Here is a 21,358-nt window from a genome sequence, read left to right on the forward strand (position 1 = left end):
TCTTCCCTATGTTATGTGTGTGCCCCCCCCCCCCCTTCTGCCTTTGCTCTCTCATTCTACCCAATCCTGAAACTCAGTTGAATATTTTTATCAATAAACCAATACCATTGCCCATAAAGTTAAACTTAAATGGCAACAGAAGGAGTATGTCAGAGACACACAGAGAAAAATGTCAGCACAACGAGGCACCAGGAGCGTTCATATTGTCTGCCCCAACTGCTGAACAGGACAGGATCCAAAAAAGAAAAAAGTTCTCCTGTCCAGTCAAACAGTGAAACAACACAATGTGATCACAGTGATCCTGTTCACACATTTACAGATTCTCACCTGCTGAACTCACTTCAGGGAGACTTTCTGACACTTTCTAGCTTCATGTGAAGAGAAGAAGCTGCTTGTTCTCCCTCATCAGTCCTGGTGTCTGATCTGAGGAAAAGAGACACCCTCATAACTTCAGAGTCCAAAGTATGAAACAGAGTGACGTTAAAACCAGTCCAAACTGAGTCTGTGCCAGAATAACTTCGGTTAGTTGTTTTAGTATTGCTATTGGTCAACAACACATGCAAAGTCCTCTTTAAGGACAATCTGGAACCTGACTGCAGTGAAACTGAACCGGTGTATATGACAAACACGAAGTGACATTTTAGTGAAAAGACTGCAGCCAATCTAAATCCAAACTTGCTGCCAAAATAACACTGCTTGTTGCATCTTTTGTCCCCCTCATGTAGAAAATCCTGCTCTGGTTCACTTACCTGCAGCAGGGCTGCTACAGGGCCACAGGAGGGCCCCAACATGGGGGCCAGCTCTGGCACTGACTCCCTCTTCTTGCTGAGCTCCAGGAGGGCTTTTCTCTGTTCTCTGCACTGTAAAAAAAAAAAATAAATAAATATTTTTATGTATTTTTATGGATGTAACTTTTTGGATTTGCAGCAATTTTATGTTTTACGTTTAAAATTAGTTAATTAATTATATTAGAATAATATTTTTGAATGACAATTTATTGTATTTGTACATCTTTAACTGCACTTTTGCATACAAGTTGTTTTTTTTACTGTTTTCCATAAGAGAACAACTGTAAATTAAGAGATGCTAGCTGAAATTTTAAGATTTACCTTTAGAATTACAAGTAATTAACGATAATATAATATTACATTATCATTAAGTTTTTTACGGTAATTTCACATATTTTTTGTATTCAAATGTAATTTTTCATAAGATATGTAATCAGCGCCAGGTTTGAAGCAGAAATGCAGATTTGGACTGCTCAGTAATCTGTTTGCGGTTGATGTGGAAAGTGCCCCAGCCAACCTCCAAATGGAGCTGACTGAAATCCAGTGTAGTGACACGCTCAAGTCAAAGCATGAGTCTGTGGGTGCTGCTCCCCGACACACTGCCCCAACTCCGTGCCCAAGCTGCTCTCTACAGATCGTTCAGTTATCAGGCTCTTCTTCTCCTCTTCTACTCTTTAGCTATGCTGCTGTAGGCCTAGGCTGCTGGGGGAAGGACTGAGCATCATCTCTCTTTCTCCCTTCCCTTGCATGAAATCCCTGTTTCTCCCAGTTCTAAGCATGTGTACTGGATTTACTAACCACGTTTTACCAAAGTCTCTGTCTCTCCCAGTTCCTCTCCTCTCTCTCCCTGTCCTCATCCTGCAGGTGGTGACTCATCGCCATCCCCTGTTCCTGCAACACCTGCTGCTCCCTTATCCCCATGAATTCTGTACTACTACTCCATGAACTCCTTGCAGCATCATGTTCCTGCCTACACCTGTTTGAATATCCCCTTTTCTTGCTCTCATTCTCTCTCTCTCCCAATCCCACACTCAACCCAACCAGTTGAGGCAGATGGCCGCCCCCCCCTGAGCCTGGTTTTGCCCGAGGTTTCTGCCTCTTAAAGGAAGTTTTTCCTCTTCACTGTCGCCAAGTGCTTGCTCATTGGGGGATCTGTTGGGTCTCTTAAAATAATTTTATAAAAAAGAGTTTGGTCTTTATATATGTAAAGTGCCTTGATGTTTGTTATGATTTGGTGCTATACAAATTCATCTTTGATGAAGATGAACAAATCACCACTATGGAGTCGTCTCCCTGATGAACATTTTCACTCAGTTCTGAGGATTTCCTCAGCCCAGAGCCTAACCCCAGACATTGATACACTTGCATTTAAGAAGAGATGTCAGGTATCTGGTCCGAAATGTGCATCAGAGTAAATCAGTCCTGAAAGCCAAAAACCCTTTTAACCTTTTAAATTGTTATTTAGAGATATTATATTTCATGAGCAGATATGGTTAGAAATACATTAAAGTGAATTGTCAGAAAGCATCCTGCTGGGTTAATTAACAGCATGCTGATGTTTTTATTTCAATTTTATGAGTTAACGTCTTTATCACAAACATTTGAAGAGATCTTGTTAATAAGTAACCACATTATCCAAAACCAACCCTCTTTATCTGGAATCTCAACAGGAAGCTGTGAGGAGTTTGCTGGCTCATCATCACGATCAAAGCATTCACTGGCTGCAACATTTAAATTATTTTAACAGTTTCCTTTAATAGTGAACATTAAGGGTTACAAAACTGAACAGTTTGTGTTCTTTTATCACTTCTTCTATCTCCCTGTCTTTCTGCCATGTTCTTCAACTCTTCAACAGTCCTTCTCAGTTAGTAAATATATCAGAAGGTAACTGGTTGAAAATGATCATCAAGGCCCCAGATATGAGCATCAAATTATCAAATCAAATTTGTAAATATAATTTCCTCAATAATATATTATTTCTTGATTTGTAGAAGTCAGAAGGAGCAAAGTTCAGTATTTATGTTCAGTAGTATGTCAATGCAGCTAAATCTTTTAATATTTCCATTTTGTTGACTTTAATATCTGTTTTTAAATCAGTTCAACATTCACTGACACAAACAGGATGAAGGCTGTTGGTTACGTTACCTGATGGTCGAACTGATCTTCATGCAGCTGATGAGTGAAGGTGAACTTTAACTGCAGCTTCCATGAAAAAACTAAAGACAATATATCCATGTATGTCTCACAGCAGGAGGTTTTCTAAAGTTGTTGATCCAAACACAGTCTGAGCTCTCTGTGGAAAACTGAATATGACTTACAGGAAAATCTGACACCAGAGTAGTTTCTGAACTTTGGAATGAATTGAAGTCAATCATTAACAGACAGAAATAATCCACATCAGGTAGATCACAAGGCTCCAATGACCTTTGATTTATACGATGTGATGTACAATATGATCCTTTATCTTTTAATACAATTAGAAAACATTATTACACATGCTCAGATACACAGTTATGTTTGTCTACAATGATCAGATTAGAAATGGCATAATGTCATAATATATAAAACCATATGAAGATGGTGTAGTTTAAAGTGTGTTTGTCTACAGTGTGTAAAGGGACAGTTTGTTTTCCTACGGTGTATATCCAGCGTTTTCTGGTGAGACACATAACATCTTCAGCATCAACTTATCAGCAGATCACCGTATCTCTTCGACAGATGCTGCCTCCTTCAAAGAGCAAAGAGACACTGAAGAACCAGATGCCTGTATCACAAAGCTGGATTAACATGCCTGGGATCTGTTTTAGTGATCCGGCTTCACTTACCCAGACATCCACAGTCCTAAAACAATCCTAATCCTAAAATAAGTGGTCTCACAAAGCTATCAACTTGCTAATCAAAACCTGGTTTTCCATCTAGATCTGTGCATGTTCACATAAAAGGGGCTGGGTGTGCTGCATCCGACCAACTGAACCATGGAGAAGACACAAAACTGCATTTAACAGCTATAAAATTAAAAAGAAAACATAAATAATATAAATCAATAAGTAGAGCAAAAAGCAACAGTTGCAACTGTAAATTGTAAAGAATTCTGGGAAATAAATCACAGACTGTCAATGAGTAAATTACTGAGATTATAATATTAACTCTCCAGCACATTCAATATAAATACACATTATACAGCCCTGACCACTGTTGTATCCAGACTGTGCTGACTGCTGCTTTTCATGGAGAGAAGTTGTGTTTTATATGTGTTGGATATTCCAAGCAGCACTGAGTTTCTTCTTCTTTCTTTGGATGTTGTGAAGAAAGTAAGTTATTTAAAAAACACCCTGAATATGTTTTGAACTACAAATGAACTGTCCTCTGTCTACTCTTCATTTCTTGTTTGTCACAATTGCAACCCTCCTCCTTTATCAGGCTAAAGAGAGACAGAAGCATCTCCACGTCCTCCCCCTGAACACAGGAGCCAGCCATCCATAACCAGATGTGGACAAACCTCCTCCCCACAACATCACCCAAAAACAATCAACCCTCATCATCACTCCATCACAGAAAGGACCTTCTGCTGCTGTCATCAGATTCAGTGACGTCTTCATCAGGTCATCAAGTTTACACATCATCAACTGTCTTTGAGGAGAAATAATCAAACACCAAGTCAATTTCTCCTTCTCTGTATTTTCACCTGTCGGTCCAGGTGTGCTCTGACTAACAGTACTTCAGCCTGCTGACCTACACTGAGCTGCTCTGTTTCCTCTGAAAGAACAAGTCTTTAATTCGAGTTCAAACTGAGGCTGTAACTGCAACAGGGAGAAATGTTTTTCCATGCTAACGAAGCCTAATTAGCTAATTAAGATACGTCAGCATGCTAGCTAAATTAACAAAGTTAGCATGCTAACCAAATTAGCTAACTTAGCTATGTTAGCATAACGACGTAACGACCCTCAACAAGGAGGACTCTGCTCAACATGTCGATTAAATGTTTAAGAACAGTTTCACATGCAAACAGAGAAAAGACAACTTTACACAAATTCAGCGTTAAAGTTCTCATTAAAGTTCTTACCTGAACTCCGGTGAATATTTGCTACAGCTGCTGCAGGAAGACGGAAGTTTGTTTCAAAACTCAGACGGGTGAATTTACAGCATTTAGTTTGCAGCACAACTTCCTGAACTTGTTTTCAGCACTGCTCCTCTTTTCAGTTCACTTCTAAGTTTTATTTTGTTTTCCATTTTCTCACAAAATGCTGCGAGCTGTAGCCACTGAAACAACTTTACACAACGCGCTGTCACTCCAAATGAATGACACCACTGAGAGCCAATGACAGCTGAGGGGACATGGAAGGACCAATCAGGTTTTCGGGGGAGGGAGCCTCCCTGTATCATCAGTTTCTCAGTTGACTTGCTGTGAAATGTCTCCTGTTGATTCACAAGTTACAATGGCACAGCTGATCGGCGGACGATCCGACTTTCGGTCCTCTATGGTCGACAGTAAAAGACGAAGTGGAGAGAACTGAACCGATCTGTAGATACTGAGGAGACAGAACTTCACAACTCTCCGACAGAGAAGCTGGATGCTGCCGTCTCATCCTGATCACACCTCCATTCACATTTTGATGGGCAAATAGAAATGAATCATTCATCTGTGATCACGAGAGAATATTCTCATTCACTTGACTCTTTCCTTCTCCTTATTTGTCCTAAAAAGGAACCAAGAAAGCCATCAAAGCTGAGCCACTTGGTTTTTCTTCATGCCAATCTGAACCAAAGACGAGATAAAACTGTTAGGATTTTCATTTACATCCTGTTGTATCATCCTTCATACTTGTCTATGTGGTTTAAATGTAAATAGTTAAACGTTTTTAAATGATTTACATTTAATTAAAGAGGGTTAAAAATATTTTCAAACTGAGTTGGATCTTTGGGTTTTTGTGCATTTTCATTTATTATTTGTCATTATTCATTCGTTTGCGAAACGAGTCGTGTAGTCTTTCTGCACATGCGCTCATCCATCTGATACGAACGCCAGAGTGTCACGCGTGGGAGAGCGATTAAAGACAGGTAATGCCTTTGATCTCCAGTGACGTCACACAGTGTCGTAGCTCCATGTAGGTTGGAGCTGAGGATGTGATTTGAGAATGAAGTTGTTCTGAGCACACTCAGAAAAAGGACAGGAAGTGTCATTTCTCCTGACGTGTCGCATGATTTTTGTGCTGGAAGTTGTTCATCAAACATAACCAGAAGCAACCAATTTAAAGACGCGTGAAACCAGAACATGCTGTGATCCATCCAACCGTTGTTGGCAGGATTTGAACCTGCGCGGGGAAACCCCAATGGACTTCAAGTCCATCGCCTTAACCACTCGGCCACATCAACCATGCACACCACACCATGACCGATGATACCCGGGGACCATATATTAAATAGATTTTTGGAACAGGGAGATGGAATAGGGGCTTGCTCCGTCCACTCCACGCATCGACCTGGTATTGCAGTATCTCCAGGAACGGTGCACTCCCTCTGTGTGTTCAATACAAGTCCTGTTCAGCTCAACATCACCTTAAACACATGATGTTGTCTTCATGTGTGTAACGCTGAGTGTACAGAGTGTTCATGTTCAGTTTATGGTTTTAGAATCAGTGATGCATTCATGTAGAAACATCAGTTTAATGTTGCTGATTTCATCAGGTTATATTCTGCTGACCAGACTGAATCAATAAAGTTTTGTTTCAACACGTCATCGTTTAAATGTTGGTTGTATTTTGCATTTGTCAGCTGAATCCACAGAGTGACTGAAATGATGAAGTAAATCCAGGAAAGGAAAAACATTTGGCTCTGAATCTCAATGTAGATTTGAACAAAGAGCTCCAGCTGAAGAAAACAATGCTGTCTGTTTCCAGATGATGAAGAACTCAGTTCTCAGTTGATGCTCAGTTATCTCCATCTAGTGGACAGATGGTAGAAGTTGATTCCTGAAAAGAGGAAGTGACTCAGATCATACTTCTTCTCTTCACTTGTTTCCACATTTGAGGTTTAAACGCAACCACTAACTCCTCATTATTAACTAAAGCTGTGCCCCGTGGGAGGCTCGAACTCACGACCTTCAGATTATGAGACTGACGCGCTGCCTACTGCGCCAAGCAGGCCTGGAACAAGCAGAGCACCCAAAGGACCCCGGGCACGTCGGGGGCACCCTGCACAGCACAGACTAACCTCAGGGGAACAGACCGTTGCCAAAAGGAACATCATCAAAATCAAAAACGTGGCAACTTTCATTTATTATTTTTGTTTTTATATATTTTATTGTATTTTACGTTGCATATGTTTACTTGTGTTGGTCTGTAGCAGCAGGGTGGCAGTGGGGGGTTAGAAATTACGGGGAAAAAGAAAAGACAGAAGGACGCTTGTTACTGTAAATTACTGTGATGAGTGCTGATTCTCTCAAATAAAAATATGTTTAAAACAATCAAACAAACCAAATCAATTAAACGGCTTTGCTTTGTTGTGACACGTGTTTCCCACACAGGTTCAAACACAAGCTCCTCCTTTGTTCTTCTGCTGAGTGAGACGGAGCTCTGATGTAACTCCTCAGTAAGGAAAATCGCTATTGGCTGTCCTAAAAGTCAATAGAATTCAGTTCATATTATTTGATAATTGTTTATTCATTATTCTTTTTTTTAATGGCTTATGGTCTACAGACGTCTCCCATGACACTGGAGCCTCAAGCCAGCACCTTTGACCCACATCAAATCATGGACCTGTTGTTCCATCAGGTAATGGTTAGCACTCTGCACTTTGAATCCAATCTAGACTATGTAGTCTGTAGTTAATAATGAGAATTTAGTGGTTGGGTCTAGAACCTGAGATGGATGGATGTTCAGTAAACATCAGAGGGTCATTCTGTGGAATTCATGTGCAGCTGTATGATTTAATGTCCTCCTGATGTGTTACCAGTAAAAGAGATTTACAAAATTCACCTGCTGAAAAAAATCCCCAAAACTGTCAAAGAAATGCAGCACTTGGACCGTCAGATTTAGGAGGGCAGATCTAGAAACTGAAATACTGCAGGTGGGTGCAGGTCACAGGTGAATTATGTCAAGTATTGGAACTGTAACAGATTGGTTTCAGACATTTATGTGACACACAGTCAGGCCATGTCCTCTGTGTCTCTGCAGTTTTACAAACACAAAACAAAACATTATAATGCTGCCTGTCCTGCTGATATCAAAGCGAGCATTAACTTTTCTGTTTCCTCACCAGAGACTGGCAGCTGGACACGTGTCAGGATGGCTCAGTGGTCTGAGGTCACAGACTCAAGATCTTTCCTGCACAAATGGGCCTTGAACATTAAAGACTCATGGTTTCATTATTTCATAGATCAGTGTCACCTATCACTGCTGTGGAGTCTATAATGTGAACCACTAAAGGGAAGAAGCTGCATCACCTGAACAGGGACTTGAACCCTGGACCCTCAGATTAAAAGTCTGATGCTCTACCGACTGAGCTACTCAGGCTTCTGATGGCTGTATAATTCAGATGGAATTCGATAAATTATTTCAACTTGACTCATTGAACAAACAGCCCTGTCCCATCCAGGGGTTGATCCTGCAGGTCATCTCTCTCTCTCTGTTTCCTGAAGGCCTCTCTGCCATTTACTAATTAAAAAACAACATGTTTCTATCATGTGATGATGAAATCTAAAGGCTCTCTGATCATCACATTGAGAAGTTCATCTGGTTTGTGATATTTCTTCATATGATAGTGAGGTAAAATGTGTTCAGTGGGATGTGTGTGTATCCAGCAGGACTGACAGCTTCATGTGGGATTCTCACAGAGATGATTCTAACACACGTTCACACATCCACCTCTATTCAGACAGTTTACATATTTTTTGGAATTCTAATGTGAATGTCACAGACAGCATTTTTTGTCAACACTTGTTCTTATTGTTAATGTTAAGACCCAGAAAGCAGCATGTTTGATTGATTGTTGTACCAACCTGAAGATGATCAGTGTTTATAGCTCATAACCTGATCACAGATCAATAATCAGCCATTGGAAGACGCTCTGAAACTTTCTTCTGCAGTCAGAACTCATCCACCTTCAGACTGGACATCTTCCGACTGTAGAACTGGAGCTTTTTATACATCTCACTGCAGCACAATAAAGTCCTCTGTGAGTATTGTGTGTCCCACAGTGTACATGACATCTGAGCAGCAATACTTCCACCTGCTGGAGATTTATTGTTACTACAGCTTTAAAATAAATCTATCAGAACATGAACTCAGTCTGTAGAATCCAGAAGATTAATGACACACTTTGTCCTGCTGTTATGGAATCAAATCCTACTTTAGGTTTTCTATATTTTAAACTAATGAGCACTTTTGGGGATCAAACAGAAAAGGACAGAGGTATGAAAGGATATTATTTTTTTCTTTTAATTAAAAGAAACAGTGTCACAAGAAATAAAACTGGAAATAAGGAAAAATAAGGAAATATAACTCTAAAAAATTGACAATTATAGGCCCTATTTAAGAAAGGTCAACTAAGCATAAGGAGACTGAAGCTTAAACATAAATGAACAGAACATACCTGACTCACAAATCCCAGACGAGCCCATCTGTTGTCTTTCAGTCAATAGGATACACTATGGAGCTGTGTGAGGTTTGCTCTCTGGTTTGATTAATGATTAAAGTAATCATTAACAGCCTGTATGGAGTCTAAATGAAAAGAACATCAGATGGAGACTAAAAGTTGTGCCCCTCTGACAGGAACTGCTTTTCTTTCAAATCTACTGCTGTAAGGTGTGTTCTTCTAGGTCTTGGTCTACTTTTGACTTTGACTTGAAACAGTGGATCCTGGTGCCATGTGTTCACCAGGCAGGTGATGCCCCCTGACTGGTCTGCATCTCAGCTGCCTCATACACAGCTGACTGCTGTGCACTGTGTAGCTGACACTGTCCTATCAAAGCTAACATTAACGTTTCTGTTTCCTCATCAGAGACTGCCACACATGTAAGGATGGCCGAGTGGTCTAAGGCGCCAGACTCAAGGTTAATTCCTTCCTGCACCAAAGGGCGTTCTTGTCTCTGAATGGAGATGTGGGTTTGAATCCCACTCCTGACAAAGTACGCATTTCGCAAAATTTTTGATCCAAACTCTTCCAAAGTGGATGAAAAATCTGTATAAAATGTGAATTTGACTTTTTCACAATAAAGGGGTTAGGACTGAAAACACTACAGCCTGTGGTCTGTGGTCCCAGCTGTGTCTCTCCCCAAATGGGAAACTTGCACCATAAAAGGAAGTAAACATTGTTGGCAGGATTCAAACCTGCGCGGGGAAACCCCAATGGATTTCTAGTCCATCGCCTTAACCACTCGGCCACAACAACCTGACCCTTTCTAATGACATCAAAGAGATCAAAGACTCCTCCCACTTTTTTGACAGAAGCAACAACAAAACTGGAACTATCTGGACTGAACTGGATTTGAAACCTTCACTGTCACCACCCACCACTGCCAGTTTGTTTCTTGTCAATGAAAACTAATCAGCTAATTCAGGCATTTTTCATCTCCCTGTGAACAAAAGTTATAGAAGCCAGTGAAAGACGATACCAACACCAGGTGGGCTGAAATGAGAAACATCACAGTCAACCAGAGTTCATGCTTGCGTATGAAAACATGTAGGTTTGGCAGGGGGCACCCAAATTTGAACTGGGGACCTCTTGACCTGCAGTGAAATGGCCACGCTGTTGATGTGACATTATGTTACGGCTTCAGCTGGCGTCTTCACTGTGGCAAGTGTCTTGTCAAGATCCTTCAAGTAACACAACCAGACAGCAAACTTCACACAGCTCCATGGTGTAATTGTTAGCACTCTAAATCTGTAATTCATATAATAGTGGGCGTTGTGCACCATGCATGCACTCTACCTCAGTGGTAGAGCTGATGTTGATGTTACGGCAGTTGCACTGCCCCTTTCCTCTACTTTGGTTTCACCAGAACCATTAAATATGGTATAACCTGTAATACATAACTTCCCAACCACGAAGGGACTCGAACCCTCAGTCTTCTGATCCGAAGTCAGACGCCTTGTCCATTAGGCCACGTGGTCACTAGGCCACAGTCTCATTGTCAGAATCAGTCAGTTCTTTCTCTTGGCATGATAACACTGTGAGAGATGTGCATTTGAAGCCTTCACTGTGGGACTTTGGAGAAGTGAACAGAACATCCTGCATTAATGTGGTCAGCCAGCCGAAATAGCTCAGTTGGGAGAGCGTTAGACTGAAGATCTAAAGGTCCCTGGTTCAATCCCGGGTTTCGGCATCAGAGGTGGTACCTGAGTGAGGTTCAAACTCAGGTTTCTTTGACCTACATTTCAAATATTCTCCGTCCTCTTTCAACCACACCATGAAATATTGTGAGGTTGGATGCGTCACGCTGACTGGTTGTGTGTCCAAAAGGCTGTCAAACACATCTTTCTTCCATTTTCTCCTCCAAACATTTGTACACAGTTTTGAGATTTCCCATAATGTCATATGTGTGTCATTTTTGCAGTGAAGTATTTAATTAAATGTAAAACTGTTATAAACGGAGTGCTGCATCAGTGGCCACCATCACTTCAAGTAACCCAAATGGGAAAGATCCTTATCGACAGCATTGTTGCGCTTTGCTACATCTGAACTAAAGATACAAATAAAATAATCTAATATAATCTAATCTAATAATCTAAAGTACTTTGCAGTTTAAACATAACAGCTGAAAAAGATGACATTTCACTACTAAATCCCTTCTGACAGCCAGCAGGAGCTTCACTCACACTTCTGGAATTTTCCTGTCCAGGCAGGGAAGGTTTCAGCTGCTGTCTTACTTAACTTTAACAATGAGGCACTGCTGGGATTTGAACCCAGGATCTCCTGTTTACAAGACAGGCGCTTTGACCAGCTAAGCCACAGCACCACTCTCTTAGCTGTAGGATGTGATGATGGAATTGTAATGTGCATGCTACAGTTGGGTTGGATGATAAAGGGGTGGAGTTTCTTTTTGTATTGTTTTAAAGTCAGCTCTGCCTGGATACAACAGTGGTCAGGGCTGTATGATGTATGTTTATACTGAAACACTGACAGCTCTCCTCCATCTCCCTCTTTTACTTACTCTGGGTTCCAGGCCTCGTTGGTGCAGCAGGCAGCACGTCAGTCTCATAATCTGAAGGGTTACCGCCAGTAAAGGGACTAATGTTCATTGTATGCTGAAGATACCTCATCCTAAGTATCCCACAAAGTCATGACTCCTGCCAAATCATGAAATTTTCTCCTCCAAACCTTTGGACACAGCTTTGAGCTTTCTCACAGGTGTCATTATTTCAGTGAAGATGTATGTATGGATGTATTCCCCCTGAATCCTGCGATTCACAGCTTCCACCAAATGGAGCCAAATAAGACACAAAACTTATTGTGATGTGAGTCTGAAGAGCTGCTGCCTTTGATACATCACCTGATGATGTCACCTGATGATGTCACAATACTGCCAGAATGAAACTCTTCCTTTGAAGCTGCTTTGAAGAATTTCCAAAATCACATGTGATTCAGGTGTAAACACAAAGGCTGCCCCACTGTCACCATTCAGAGCAGCTGAGACAATTACTGATCATTCATTGGTTGATTATTAATGATCAGCTCAGAACCAAACAGTGTATCTGAAGCACAGGAAAGAGTTCTGCTCTCCAACACTCTGATCCCTCAATTACCGCTCCACAGCAGCCTGTGACATGTCTCTCCTGACAATGTGCTTCATTATCAACAATGGAGATGCCGGGGATTGAACCCGGGGCCTCATACATGCAAAGCATGCGCTCTACCACTGAGCTACATCCCCTGTGTGGTGTGCTAGCTTTAGCAGTTTTAGCAGCTTCAGCTGTACTGTACAGCTTTAGCTGTACTGTACCTATGATACTTACATTGAGGTAACACATCTGTACATGTGAGCCATGAAGGCCAGCACGTACTTTGGCCTGTGAGCTGTGAAGCATCAGACACAAAGACACACAAAGACAACACATGACACCCTGAGAGACGATACCTGAGCAGGAGAACTAGTCACTGCATGTACAGCTGCTTCTTATCTGGAGTTTTTTTCTGTCATCTATAATAAAGTAGAAAAGAGACACAGCTCAGACACAGATTCTGTGATGTCACAAAGGTTCTAATGACATCAGAGAGATCAAAGACTCCTCCCACTTTTTTCTCATGACCTCCACCATAGAGTGCTGCCTGCTGCAATAATGCTGCCTTTAATAGAAGTTTAGGAACATTTAATTAAAGAATATATTCTGATGAATGGAATGGATGGAAATTTGGTGACCGGCAGCTTTTCACAGAAGACAAACTTTGGTAAGAGTCATAAGAGCGTGTGACATGTTCCAGCCGACACTGGTCATTGATTGGCTAATGAAGACTCCCCACATACTGATCAACACACCCACCAGCAGACACATCAATCAGCAGCCATGATAACTGTGATCATGCCAACGGACCAGTTTCTCTGCAGTCTGTCTCTGAAAACACATCTGTGTCGGTCACTTCTTGATACAAATACACACTAAGGCAATAGCCTACCCACTTGTGATGTTACCAACCTGTGATATTGATGATACCCTACAGTATGCAGATCTACATGATCCTTGCAACAAACATTGTTTGCTGTTCATCATGTCATTTCCTCTGATGACACCTGAACCAAATTCTTGCTGAGACAAAACAGGTAACTAAACAAGTGACAGTCTGTTATACTCCAGTCTGTATTATATTACAGACTACAAACTGCTGTCACCTCAGGACACCATCAGCAGACCCTCAGCTGCATCCTTGTGGTTCCATGGTGTGACGCTTAGCAAGGAAGAAATATTGTCTCTTTTGGAATTGGCATTTGGAATTTTTTTCAACTCTAGTGGCCTCCACAAGAGGATGAAAGAAGGAAAGACATATCTGAGGCCTCTGTTGAGGGATGATGAGTTTACTTTGATTCATTTAAAGTGTAGATAATGTTCGGTCATAAATCCAGCCATGTGAGTTCCCATAACCAGTTTCATTAAAAAAGGACTGTGATTTTGCACCTTCACATGCAATGGTGGTATAGTGGTGAGCATAGCTGCCTTCCAAGCAGTTGACCCGGGTTCGATTCCCGGCCATTGCAGTTTACCTTTTGCCAGAGGAAGGTCAGTCTTTTCTCTACATTATTCACAGTCATGGAACTTTGTCTGCATCCATCCAAAGGCAAGCAACATGAAGCCAGAGTGTTCAGGCAACCACAAAAGCTAAAAAATTTGCTGAAAAATTAGCCCATCAACGTGAGTACGCAAAGATTTCCTGATTAGATCGCACAGAGGCTCAAAATTTGCATGACTTCACATGTGTCTTTCATGAGACGTTTTCCAGCTAAAGGTCATGTCTCATAATGTAAAGGAACATTCAGTGTGTGTGCTCATCTTTCTGCGTTCTCCCCTTGATGCGTGGGTTTGAATCCCACTTCTGACAGAAGCTGCTTTTTCTTTCACCTCTACTGCTGTAAGGTGTAGTTTGTATTTTCCATGTGCAAACATGAGGAAACATCTAACATTAGGAGCAAGGCAACAACAAAACTGGAACTATTTGGACTGAACTGGATTTGAAACCTTCACTGTTGGACTTTGGAGAAGTTGGCAGGTTCAAATCCTGCCAACAACGGTTGGTTGTTTTCATGGACCATGTTTCACATGTTCCCTGTTTGAGAATCTCTGTAATCTGCACAGCCTTAAAATATGACACAGCTGAGTGCTGTTGTTCAGACTCATCTAAAAGGATCAGAGCACTCACTGATGATCAGTTAGCATTATGAGGGCAGGCATAGGGGCACACCTTTAGTTCCACTTCCAGATCATGGAAGCAATAATGAGAAGTCATTTCAGCTGTGTGCTTACCAACAGTGCAGAGAACAGATGATCTGACCCTGACGTGATTTGAACACGCAACCTTCTGATCTGGAGTCAGACGCGCTACCATTGCGCCACAGAGTCTTCCTGTGTGCTGGGTGCTGATCTAAAGATAAACAAGGCTAATCAGTTAATCAGTAGCCTGCAGGGCGGGGGAGTTGTCAGCGTCTCCACACCACTTTGGTGGTGTAAACTGATGTGAAAGCGCACATCGCTCTGCAGCTCTCAACAGCGGGTGCTGCCGTCCCAAAGCCCTCACCTATTCAATCTATTTATGAAACATTTCAGAAGCCAAGCAGTCCAAGGTGCTGCATTCATTCTGCGGTCTCTTCAAAGGGTCGGTTTGAATCCCATCGCTACTAATTACCTCTATTCCTCTGAATGTAACCTGTTTACAACATCAGTTGAGTGTGATGACTGAGCTCTTAGTGAAACACATCACGGGTTCTAGTTCTTCCACGTGAATGCCTTTAATAGCAGGCATTGCTTCTTAATGCTGAAATGAGAGATAAAAAGCTATGTCGGAAGTTTCAAGGTGCAAACACAGTTTGTACTAACAGTTAATTGAGGAATCAGCTGAATGAGGACAGATGTGACTTAAAGCACAACAAAGATCTTTCCCAGAAGGCCCTCAGACAAAGAAGCTGGGTAACAGCACAGACTGTCAGGAGTGGTATTTGAACCCTCAATTCGCTCGACCAAAGCGTGAGACACCTGTGAGAAAGCTCAAAGCTGTGTCAAAAGGTTTGGAGGAGTGAATGGCAGAAAGATGTCTTTGCAGCATCTTTGCAACACTCCGTTTATAACAGTTTTACATTTAATTAAATACTTCACTGCAAAAATGACACACATATGACATTATGGGAAATCTCAAAACTGTGTACAAATGTTTGGAGGAGAAAATGGAAGAAAGATGTGTTTGAGAGCCTTTTGGACACACAACCAGTCAGCGTGACGCATCCAACCTCACAATATTTCATGGTATGGTTGAAAGAGGAGGGAGAATATTGGAAAGGTAGGTCAAAAAAACCTATGTGACTGTGATGTTTCTCATTTCAGCCCACCTGGTGTTGGTATCGTCTTTCACTGGCTTCTGTAACTTTTGTTCACAGGGAGAAAAAAAATGCCCGAATTAGCTGATTAGTTTTCATTGACAAGAAACAAACTGGCAGTGGTGGGATTTGAACCCACGCCTCCGAAGAGACTGGAGCCTTAATCCAGCGCCTTGGACCGCTCGGCCACACTACCCTGTGAACAAAATTCAAACCCACTACACACTGAATGGTCTGCAGCTCAGCTCCCTCATACACAGCTAACGGCAATGGTTTGAGTGTGGCGCTGATAACACCAAGGTCATGGGTACCATTTGAGCTAATTCCCCACCCGTCAGCACATGTTCTCTAAACGAACCCAAAGTGGTACCGTGATGCATATACTGATCTTTATTTGCACAGTGTGATCATATATAGTGAAAGTATCTCCAGGAGTAAAATGATTAAATCACTACCTCAATCTCAATTGACAATCTCTGTATTATATCAGAGGCCCTTTCTGGTACATATACTTATCTTTATTAGCATTTGTATCTGTACACACACGCACACAAGCACACACACCACGTTTCCAGCCCTCGTGGTTCTTGGGGAATCCATACATGTGGAAACCCTTCTTGGACTTGGACTTGAACAGGGACTTGAACCCTGGATCCTCAGATTAAAAGTCTGATGCTCTTCAGTAAGATCTGACTTCATTTTCCAAGCTGCACCCTCGTGGTCATTTGATACACTGCAGGTGGAAATCTCAGTACTTTTTAACCACCACAGCCGCTTTGACAGAAAGTGGATGTGGTGGTTAAAAATTACACAAAACTCCAGAGGACATTGCAACCTGAACATAGTGAGCAGAGTGGCGCAGCAGAAGCGTGCTGGGCCCATAACCCAGAGGTCGATGGATCGAAACCATCCTCTGCTGTTTATACACACTGGATGTCCCATCATGAGACGTGAGTTTATCAGCAGCACTGATTAACAGGAAAACACGGAGAATGTTGTCTATCATATCTATAATACTGAGAGTTGAGCAGCAGAGTGGTGCAGTGGCACTTCTGTTGTTGGCTACAAGACATCCTGCAGTGCTTCGCTCTCAGTGGAGTTCCTGCTCATCACTTCCTTTGTTCAGCAGAAGGAAATTAACTGCTTTTCACGCTCGGAAAACTTTAGTAAGATTAATGACAGCCTGTCAGAAAGTTGTGTCCAAATGTTTGGGTGTCACGACAAAGCAAAGCCGTTTAATTGATTTGGTTTGTTTGTTTTAAACAGATTCTTATTTGAGAGAATCAGCACTCATCACAGTAATTTACAGTGACAAGCCTCCCTCTGTCTTTTCTTTCTCCCTTTGTAATTTCAGCCCCCCCCACCCCCATGTGAAAACATGCAGTGTTTGGCAGGGGGCACACACAGCCCATCACTGCAGATCAGCAGGTCTGACTGAAAACATACTGTGAACAACACTGCAACACTTGTGCTCCTCACAGTTGTGTGTCACTTGTGTGTCTGAAGAGCTGCTGCCTTTGATACATCGCCTGATGATGTCACAATACTCACAGAATGAAACTCCTCCTTTGAAGCTGCTTAGAAGAATTTCCAAAATCACATGTGATTCAGATGTAAACACAAAGGCTGCCCCACTGTCACCATTCAGAGCAGCTGAGAAGCTGATTGATACAAATACATGCTAAGCCAGCAGCCTACCCATTAAGATAACTTAGTATGTGCTCACTAATTCAGATGTTAGCTGGAGGATTTTGGCCATTGGCCTGAGATCAATAGTATTTCAGGATTTCAGGATTTCTGGAAGGAAAACAAACGTAAAACACAAAGTTAAATTGTTGACACACAGTTAAAATGCACTGGCCGGGAATCAAACCCAGGTCATCTGCTTGGAAGGCAGCTATGCTCACCACTATACCACCATTGCATGGAAATGGGAAAATCACATCCTACCTGGAACACCCTGCAGGTGCATGATAACATATTTATGTCATGGCGTCAATCACCTGTATTTTTCAGTAAAGAAAGGCATTTTCCCTGACCGGGAATCGAACTCAGGCTGCACAACCATTTTTTTGGACTGTACTTCCATCAAATCATAAATGCGGTGTGTAACATTTTGAATGCCATTGAAGTCTTACTGCTAATGGCTTGTTGGTCTAGGAGGATGAATCTTGCTTAGGGTGCGAGAGGTCCCTGCTTCAAATCCTGGATGAACCCATCATGTTACGTTGCAATCACAAGTCCCTGACTGCCATGTTTCTTACTGAGGTCTGTCTTCTGTAAAAAGAGGTCAATCACCACATGTCTTTCTGCTAAACACAGCACCAACCACTAAAATACAGTTTCTCTTCTCCAGATGCTGCAGGTAAAGTTTTTAATACAGGAATTGATGTTTTTCCTCAGTTTGTTTAATTGATGTGCAGGAACTCCACTGAGAGCGAAGCACTGGTGGGGTTTGAATGCAGGATGTCCTGTGACACAGACCAGGAAAGTTGACCAAAGATAGAACATCTTTAGTGCAGAATGTCCAACGATACATGAGGGGAGAAAGATGTGCGGCATTAATGACCTGGCAAACCACATTTGTCATTCAGTAAGACATTTCCAATCACTTGGAGCAGATTCAAAGGAACCTGTTCAAGTCAGAGAACACTTCCTTAACTCTTGTTGCCTGAACACAACATTGAGCAGTCCACTGCAGGAACCTGCTGAGTTGTGACTCCCCCCCTTCAGATGAGATGAGGAAAAAAAGAATGTTCGTACATAAAGAAGATAGAATGTTCAGGCATATAAAAAAAGAATGTTCATGTCCATAAAAAAGAAAGAATGTTAGTGTCCATAAAAAAGGAAAGAACGTCCATGAGAAAGAAAGAATGTTTGCGTACATAAAAAAAGAATGTTCATGTCCATAAAAAAGAAAGAATCTTCGCATACATATAAAAGAATGTTCTTGTATATAAAAAGAAAGAATGTTCACGTACATAAAAAAGGAAAGAATGTTCATGTCCATAAAAAAGAAAGAATGTTAGTGTCCATGAGAAAGAAAGAATGTTCGTGTATATAAAAAAAGTATGTTCATGTCCATAAAAAAAGAAAGAATTTTTGCGCTTGTTAGAAGATACCACCTTTCTTCCAAAAGCTCTATCAGCTGCTCCAGGTGAGACTTGAACTCACAACCTCAGCATCACTCTGCAGGTTACTGTCATATAGCACCGCTGGCCAATTGTGCCACTGGAGCCTGTGATGTGTTTCTGCTAACACATGTCACAGGAGCACATCCAGCAGTAGAAGGTTCAGGTTTGAACCAGCTCGAGGGATCTACTTTCCTGTAGCTTACTTCCTGTGTTTAGTTCCAATGTTTGTGAGATCACTTCCCCCTGAATCCTGCGATTCACAGCTTCCACCAAATGGAGCCAAATAAGACACAAAACTAATTGTGATGTGAGTCTGAAGAGCTGCTGCCTTTGATACGTCGCCTGATGATGTCACAGTACTCACAGAATGAAAATCCTCCTTTGAAGCTGCTTTGAAGAATTTCCAAAATCACATGTGATTCAGATGTAAACACAAAGGCTGCCCCACTGTCACCATTCAGAGCAGCTGAGAAGATTATTGATCATTCATTGATTATTAATGATCAGCTCAGAACCAAACAGTGTATCTGAAGCACAGGAAAGAGTTCTGCTCTCCAACACTCTGATCCCTCAATTACCGCTCCACATTATCCTGCTTAGTCACTCGTCACTCAGTCTTGTCTAACACTCTGATATTTCACGCTGACTGGTTGTGTGTCCAAAAGGCTTCAAAGACATCTTTCTGCCATTCTCTCCTCCAAACCTTTGGACACAGCATCCAGGTTTCTCATAATGTGACATGGGTGTCATTACTGCTGTGAAGGTGGTAGTTGGGCCAAGCGGTCCAAGGTGCTGCATTCATTCTGCGGTCTCTTAGAGGGGTCGGTTTGAATCAGAACAGGAAACGAGAAATCATCTGATGAAGCCTCCTCTCTGTTTTGGGTGGTGGGTGCATGTTATTCACATGTTATATAGGTGAAGGTTATTCTCAATCCCTCTCACACTAAATCAGATGGCAGAGGTTCCACTGAGAGCTGAACTCAGATCAGTGGATTCAAAGTACACAGTCCACAGAAAGTCCGACTTCCTGCCTCCCTCATGTAAAGACAGAACAGTCAGTGAGTGTCCCTCACCTGTCTCTGTGACACAATTATCAATGTGTTTGGCAACACCAGAGGAAGGTTAGTCTTTTCTCTACATTATTCACAGTAATGGAACTTTCTTGTCTGCATCCATCCATCCAGCAATGGGAAGGTTCAGGATCACAAAGGAAGCAACATTTAGGATAATTATAGCTGGAACAGCAGGCTGAAACAGGAACTGGTCATCATGTCTCTGTGGCGCAATCGGTCAGTGCGTTCGGCTGTTAACTGAAAGGATGGTGGTTCGAGCCCACCCAGGGACGATCTTTGTTTAATTCACTGGTATTATAGTTCACACATGGAAGACCGGAGGATTTTTAAGTTGATGTTCAGTTATCTCCATCTAGTGGACAGATGGTAGAAGTTGATTCCTGAAAAGAGGAAGTGACTTTTCCTCAGATCAAACTGTTGAAGGAGAACGAGCAGCTTCTTCTCTTCACATGTTTCCTCACTGACTCAAATAGATGCAGAATGTCATTTATCACTTTCTCCACTAATGTGTACAGTTGTCACTGTGCTGCTCCTGACTCAGTGATGCTGTTGGATGCTTATAGGGCCGCTGTTCTTAAAGTGTGGGCTCCACCCCACTGGTGGGGAATAGAGACATGACAGGTGGGGCATGACAGACTGGAGGAAATGTTCCTTTTCATTCTGATCTTTGTTAAAGCCTTTCTTTATGAACAACAAAGATCTGACATTCAAAACAGCCACACACAAACAAAGTAATCATTAACAGCCTGCATGGAGTCTAAATGAAAAGAACATCAGATGGAGACTTTTCATTTGAACATTTTAAGATGGGCATGTTTCTTCAGCATTTTGTTGGGGCAGGTGGGACTTAAACACTGACGCTTGTTGAAAGTTGCAGTTTGGCAGGGGACACTCAGAGACAAGTGCTGTTGGAGATCAATGAAAGACAGGAACAGGGACTTGAACCCTGGACCCTCAGATTAAAAGTTGGATGCTCTACCGACTGAGCTTCATCAACAGGTTTCAAAGCTTTTTCGAGAGAGTTCATAATAATTCAATTTTTCAATCACCTGTATTTTTCAGTAAAAACACTTTCCCTGACCGGGAATCGAACCCGGGCCGCGGCGGTGAGAGCGCCGAATCCTAGCCACTAGGGAAAGATGCTGCCTCGATGCAGCCTCATATAGTTCCATCATCATCTCCACGGTGTTGGAAATTACTGAAATTACTGCTCCATATTATCCTGCTTAGTCACTCAACCAAATTACTGACTAAACTCCTGCAGAAGAAGTTACATGAGGTTATCTCAACAACCTTAAACTTCAATAAAGAGGCACTGCTGGGAAGTTGAATGCTGGCACGCTGTGTTGC

General features: G+C 41.9%; 10 non-coding genes and 1 pseudogene across 10 annotated transcripts; 3 read left to right on the forward strand and 8 right to left on the reverse strand.

The window, feature by feature from the left end:
- Nucleotides 1-6,079: 6,079 nt before the first annotated feature.
- On the reverse strand, nucleotides 6,080-6,161 carry trnas-uga (transfer RNA serine (anticodon UGA)). The gene has a single exon. It is a non-coding gene; the product is annotated as a tRNA-Ser (tRNA).
- Nucleotides 6,162-6,186: 25 nt separating this feature from the next.
- On the forward strand, nucleotides 6,187-6,305 carry LOC115058331 (uncharacterized; annotated as a pseudogene).
- A 1,921-nt stretch (nucleotides 6,306-8,226) lies between these two features.
- On the reverse strand, nucleotides 8,227-8,299 carry trnak-uuu (transfer RNA lysine (anticodon UUU)). Its single transcript has one exon. It is a non-coding gene; the product is annotated as a tRNA-Lys (tRNA).
- Nucleotides 8,300-10,093: 1,794 nt separating this feature from the next.
- Nucleotides 10,094-10,175, reverse strand: trnas-aga (transfer RNA serine (anticodon AGA)). Its single transcript has one exon. It is a non-coding gene; the product is annotated as a tRNA-Ser (tRNA).
- A 649-nt stretch (nucleotides 10,176-10,824) lies between these two features.
- trnar-ucg (transfer RNA arginine (anticodon UCG)) lies at nucleotides 10,825-10,897 on the reverse strand. Its single transcript has one exon. It is a non-coding gene; the product is annotated as a tRNA-Arg (tRNA).
- Nucleotides 10,898-11,036: 139 nt separating this feature from the next.
- On the forward strand, nucleotides 11,037-11,109 carry trnaf-gaa (transfer RNA phenylalanine (anticodon GAA)). The gene has a single exon. It is a non-coding gene; the product is annotated as a tRNA-Phe (tRNA).
- Nucleotides 11,110-11,668: 559 nt separating this feature from the next.
- Nucleotides 11,669-11,742, reverse strand: trnat-ugu (transfer RNA threonine (anticodon UGU)). Its single transcript has one exon. It is a non-coding gene; the product is annotated as a tRNA-Thr (tRNA).
- Nucleotides 11,743-12,585: 843 nt separating this feature from the next.
- trnaa-ugc (transfer RNA alanine (anticodon UGC)) lies at nucleotides 12,586-12,657 on the reverse strand. Its single transcript has one exon. It is a non-coding gene; the product is annotated as a tRNA-Ala (tRNA).
- A 1,245-nt stretch (nucleotides 12,658-13,902) lies between these two features.
- On the forward strand, nucleotides 13,903-13,974 carry trnag-ucc (transfer RNA glycine (anticodon UCC)). Its single transcript has one exon. It is a non-coding gene; the product is annotated as a tRNA-Gly (tRNA).
- A 787-nt stretch (nucleotides 13,975-14,761) lies between these two features.
- trnaw-cca (transfer RNA tryptophan (anticodon CCA)) lies at nucleotides 14,762-14,833 on the reverse strand. The gene has a single exon. It is a non-coding gene; the product is annotated as a tRNA-Trp (tRNA).
- A 1,082-nt stretch (nucleotides 14,834-15,915) lies between these two features.
- Nucleotides 15,916-15,997, reverse strand: trnal-aag (transfer RNA leucine (anticodon AAG)). Its single transcript has one exon. It is a non-coding gene; the product is annotated as a tRNA-Leu (tRNA).
- Nucleotides 15,998-21,358: the final 5,361 nt, after the last annotated feature.

The sequence above is a fragment of the Echeneis naucrates genome, chromosome 2 (assembly GCF_900963305.1).
Source record: "Echeneis naucrates chromosome 2, fEcheNa1.1, whole genome shotgun sequence".
In the NCBI taxonomy this organism is placed as follows: domain Eukaryota; kingdom Metazoa; phylum Chordata; class Actinopteri; order Carangiformes; family Echeneidae; genus Echeneis; species Echeneis naucrates.